Raw genomic sequence first — 6,000 nt, 5'->3', positions numbered from 1 at the left:
CTAAGTCCACACACAAATCTTTTTTACAAGTACAAATCTTTTTTACGCATAAAAATCTTTTTTACGCACACACAAATTCTTTTTACACATACAAATCTTTTTTACAAGTACAAAATATTTATGACCACATTTTGAGCCTATAGGCTTCAGAAACAGTTAAACCCAAAGCGACTCCAGGTTAAGTTAACCGTGAGGTTGATCTGTCTATAGGTCCGATGGCTCGTAGAAAATCACATAAAGTAGGGTTAAATGGATATCTCATACTCGATAGAGCAACAGATTTCATTTTCAGACGCATAAAACTGCAAATGCATGAGATTTGTTTGCTCGTGTAGCTTTCTCTGAAGTTCTCTTCAGTAATAATGTCCTGGCATCATTGTATAAGACACTTGGACTGATCTGAAAGTATCTCTGAGACTCTTCCCAAAGACAGCAGTGCGGTGGTTACATGCAGGGCTGGATCTAACCTTTCTGATACCCCAGGCTAACTCATGATTTGGTACCCCCAACCTCCTTACATATTCATTTTTACCACCACAAGTTTTTGAGAAAATTGTCCCTTTTAGGTATGTAAATGGCCCGAAGGAAATGTACAGGATAGATGGATTCCCATTTTTGGCAAACAGGTTAAAACCCCATTTTTGTAATTCAGAGGGCAAAAGTTTGTTGGACAATTTAAAGCAGGGGCGGCCAACTCCAGGCCTCGAGGGCCGGTGTCCTGCAGGTTTCCCCAGTCTTATAAAATGTCCTGTTTATAAGATTTGGGGAAACCTGCAGTCAGCTGAGACTGAAGAAGTCACTTGGAGTGACGAAACGTTTCTCCCACAAAACGCTACGTCCAGATGAACAGAATCAACTTTTGCACAACAACATTTAGCTACGTGGAGCATAAATTAGCTAAGGTGAACACAAACACGTATGTTCAGCATCTGGTAAACAGCTGCGAGTGACCAAAGGTCATAAAACAAAAAAGATAAGTAGCCAGTGCATTAGCAGTGATCATAATTTCATCCTACAAACAAATATTTAATCCAAGATTAAATATCGAAGCTACAGTATTAGTTTATATATATTTTGACTATAATTCAATACAGTTGCAGTTCTAATATCACAAATGTGTTCATGGACATAATATTGTTAAGGAAAAAATACTGAGGGAGGCAGCTGTTCCATTACATCGTTTTTATTGAGTTGCTGGCTTCATACAGCAGCACTGTTCATCTAACCATCACACTGTTTGTGGAAATGGAGCCATTTTCCAGCTGATTGTGTGGCTGGTTTGGTAATAATCAGCATCATCAACAATATGACATGGAAAAACACGCATTACATGCACACCTTGTACCCCTCTGTTTGCACAAGATCATCTAAGATGCCTTGCTTTTATTGACTTTGTGTAATATTTCAGTCTTGATATTGTAGTCAATTGGGAAAAATGACATTGGCTTTGAGAAAGAAAAAGAAGCCCTCAGTGGTTACAGCCATGACTAATGGTTGGATCTTGGCTACAGCTCTGAGGTTACATATGTGGCAAAATAAGAAGCTTCTGGCCCAGCTTTCCTCAGCGTAAGTGTTTTCGTGCCTCCATTTGGATCTATTTTAAAACTTCAGACAACATCATCCTTTGCTAATAATTTATCAGACATTAGACTTTAGAGTCATAGTTTCCGGTATGTTGGCGATGGTGTTTGGCTCTGCCGCTGCCGGGTGCAGTTTGTCGCGCTCTACTACTGTTGTGTTGTTTTTTCTGCTCTACTGTTCTCACTCAGTTTTAATGATGTATTTGCTGCTCTGGTGTATGATCGCCTGGCAAAGCCAGGCTATTTACCATGACGCCACACGATGTCTCGTCGTCCTCTGGCATTTTCCACCCTCCTCCATTAGCTGGATCCTCGTCAGGCGATTTCAGTGGTCCCTCTAGAGCATAGGTTTCAAACTCTGGCCCGCGGGGCAAATTTGGCCCGCAGCCTAATTATATTTGGCCCACAAAGCCATACCAAATTACTATTAGAGCTGGCCTACTGGTATTATACAGCTAATATATATATTGTGTAGTATTAAGCTTTGCTTGTTCCATATTCAGTTTTCCAGCAAAACGTGTTTGAGTCCATAAGAAAAGATTCATTCTTATATCTTGACCTTGACCTTGATCTGGAGGAAGATTTTTTTTTCAATAAATATTAACGTTAGCCTGCGACTTTGTTCCAGTTTTGAATTTTGGCCCACTGTGTATTTGAGTTTGACACCCCTGCTCTAGACCACAGAGAAGGAGAGGGAGAAGAGGAGGTATTCAGGTAAAGCTCGGGCTTTACTGGCGGCGTGGTTTGGCTGGTAAGCGACGTTGAGCGTGCGTTGTCTCCTGCGTCCAGAAAAGCTCCATGGAGGGCGACTTGTTTTCCACGGCCTTGTTTGGATGAGCTGGGCCTGGCTCTCTGAGACCGTGCCACCTCAGGAGGGTTTATCCAGACTCTTCTGCGGGCTGGCTTTTTCTTCCCTCGGTGAGTGGACTCTATGAGCGTGACGGCTCGAACCCTGTGTATTTACGTCCCTTAACTCGAGCCTCTGCAAATAATGAGGCTTCTAGCTCACTGAATATGGCGCATTTTAACGCTCGATCTCTCTCTAATAAATCATTCTTGTTGAATGATTTTATATTATCTAAAAAACTGGATTTTTTACTCCTGACTGAGACCTGGCAGCGGGATGTAGACTACTCGTCACTTATTGAACTCTGCCTGGATGGCTGTACTTTTATTACCCGGCCTCGGTTGTCTGGTCGGGGTGGTGGGCTCGCCGTGGCTTTCCAGGACCGTTTCTCCTGCTGCTCCGTGAAAACTGGACATTTTCGTTCGTTTGAGCTGCAGCTGCTTAAAATTGGGAACAAGGACCCTTTGTGCTGTGCTGTGGTGTATCGTCCACCTGGATATAACAGGTTATTTTTATCGGAGCTCAGCGACTTGTTATCTGCTACTATGAGGCTGTCTAGAGTGCTTATAGTTGGGGAATTTAACATTCACGTTGATGATGACTCCGACCTATTCGCCAGAGACTTTATGAACATTATGGATTCTTTTCATTTTGCTCAGCATGTGTCCGGTCCTACACACAGCAAAGCTCACACACTGGACCTTGTTTTTACTTTGGGTTTAAATATTGATTTTATTCGCTCTGAGGACATTTTTATTTCTGATCACTATGTTATAGTTTTTAACTTGTCTTTTAATGAGCCTTTGTCCCCCGTCAGACGGATGGTTAGCTCTCGCATCTTAAACTCCTCCACAGCGGAGAAATTTGTGGATGCTTTTAACTTAGAGCTATCACCTCAAAATGGTGTTGATTTCTCAACCAGTCTTTTTAATAATTATTGCCTTTCTATTTTAGATGAAATCTGTCCGGTTAAGACGAGGAGTGTTTCTGCCTCCAAATCTCCTCCTTGGCTAAATGACAGTATTTGTTGTCTAAAACGTGATTGTCGTAAAGCGGAGCGCAGGTGGAGGAAAACTCCAGAGGTGGGACCAAGTCATTGTTTTGCAAGTCTCAAGTAAGTCTCAAGTCTTTATCCTCAAGTCTCAAGTCAAGTCTCAAGTAATGTCAGGCAAGTCAGAGTCGAGTCTCAAGTCACTGGTGTAAAAGTCCGAGTCAAGTCACAAGTCTGAAACTTTGAATTTCAAGTCCTTTCGAGTCTTTAAAAAAAAAACGAAAAAATAATGTTGCAGTTATGCTAAATGTAAATATTAGACCATGTAATTTTTTAATCTGTGTTTTTCTCAACACATGACAAAATAGTGAACTTAGAAAATATACACAAATTGTGAAATTGCACCTCTTTAAAATGCAGCTCAATTAAACCTAGCTCCAAGAATAATTTTCACCGACAGTTCTGAGATAAGCTGCATGTTATTCTTGGATGCGGTTGTAGGACCGGCTTTAAAATCGCATGACAAAAATATCATACACATTAAAAAAAACTGCATCACCAACGTAGCCTGGACAACATTTGCTAGTTAGATGAAGTTGTGGTGGACCACTAGAGGGCTCCACTCACACCCAGTGTAAAGGAAGTGTGTTCCGTGTTTTGTGGCGCGATATGCTCAGTTGTTGTTGAGAGACGAATAAAGAAGGAGTGAGGACTGAGAGCTCTGTGTCGTTAATGCTTACCTCCACATTGGTGACCCCGGACTCGAGCATGCAACGGGCCGCAGATAACACAGACCCCGCTATGGATATATCAGCGGCCGCCGGACCTCCGCCTCCTGTTTCAGCTACGTTCGCTGTGGCGCTGAAACTGCCGGACTTTTGGCTCCATGACCCCCCGTCATGGTTTGTACATGTGGAGGCTCAGTTCGCCCTTCGCGGCATCTCGGCTGACGACACGAAGTATCACCATGTGGTGGCCTCGCTCGACCCGCTGGCCACCCGCCGCGCGATGGCGCTCCTCCGGGACCCACCCACCCAAGGGAAATACGCCGCCCTCAAAGAGCTGCTTCTTCGGCGCTATGCCCTCTCTGACGCTGAACGAGCCGACAAGCTCCTCAACCTGTCAGGCTGAGGTGGCGGTACTGCGCTCGAGCTCATGGAGAACATGCTATCGTTGCTCGGGCCAGATGACGGTGGTTTCCTCTTCGCCCACCTCTTCCTCCGCCAACTACCGGCCGCCGTGAGAGCTGTCCTCGCGAACTCTCCACTTCTGCCTGCGAAGGATTATCGCTCCCTGGCTGAAGAAGCGGATCGCGTTCTCCTGGCTAGCCGCACTTTCGACGTTCACGCCCTGGCTACGGACACGCCGGCGGCACCTTCCACGCCTCCACCTGCCTCCCCCGGAGCATCCGCCCCCTTGCTGACGGCAGGGATTGCTACACGCCGTCGCCGCGGAAAGAGCATCTGTTTCTACCATCAGCGTTTTGGCGACAGGGCGCGTCGCTGCCTGCCGCCTTGCGCTTTCACGGCCCAGGGAAACGGACCCGCCAGCGCGCCGTAGCGGCCGCGACCGCTGGCAATACAGAAAGGCTGCTCTTCATAGAGGACTCGCGCTCCGGGAGACGTTTTCTTGTGGACTCCGGCTCCCAGAAGAGCCTCCTTCCCCCTACCGCTGCCGACGGACTAGCAGCGAACTGTGGGCCGCAGCTCATTGCAGCTAATGGCTCTCCCATCAAAACGTTTGGGGAAAGGTTGGTGACTGTTTGTTTTCATGGCCGGGATTTCCAGTGGAACTTTGTTGTTGCTGCTAGCTCTGTACCTATTTTGGGAGCTGATTTCCTGTGTGCTAATGGACTGCTTGTCGATGTGGCTAACAGACGTTTAATCGATGCTGTTTCGTTTTCTTCGCTACCCTGTTTTACCCGGGCCGCCGAGCCCCTGATTCGAGCTAATGTAGTGACCTCCGGGGATGCTTTTCAGCGCTTGCTTTTACAGTTTCCATCGTTGTCTGTCCCTAATTTCTCTAACACGGTAACGAAGCATGGGGTTGAGCATTATATTCCCACGGTCGGGCCCCCGGTGTTCGCACGCGCGCGCCGCCTCGACCCCGCGAAACTGTCCGTCGCTCGGGAAGAGTTTGCAGCCATGGAGCGCCTTGGCATTGTACAGCGTTCGAACAGTGCATGGGCCTCTCCGCTTCACATGGTGCCCAAATCGGACGGTCGGTGGCGGCCATGCGGAGATTTCCGCCGTTTAAATAATGCCACGGACAATGACCGTTACCCCATCCCCCACATTCAGGATTTTTCTGCCAATCTCGCGGGAACATCGATTTTTTCTAAAATTGACTTGGTGCGGGGGTATCACCAGGTTCCCGTGCGCGCCGAAGACGTTCCTAAAACCGCTGTCATTACCCCCTTCGGCTTGTTCGAGTTTTTGCGCATGCCGTTTGGCCTGAAAGGTGCTGCCCAGACCTTTCAGCGGCTGATGGACTCCGTTTTGCGTGGGCTGCCGTTCGTTTTTGTTTATCTGGACGATATATTGGTGGCCAGCTGCTCAGCAAGCCAGCACGAGTCCCATCTG

Source organism: Astatotilapia calliptera, chromosome 7 (assembly GCF_900246225.1).
Source record: "Astatotilapia calliptera chromosome 7, fAstCal1.2, whole genome shotgun sequence".
Taxonomy (NCBI): Eukaryota; Metazoa; Chordata; class Actinopteri; order Cichliformes; family Cichlidae; genus Astatotilapia; species Astatotilapia calliptera.
Note: the sequence above shows the minus strand (reverse complement) of the source record.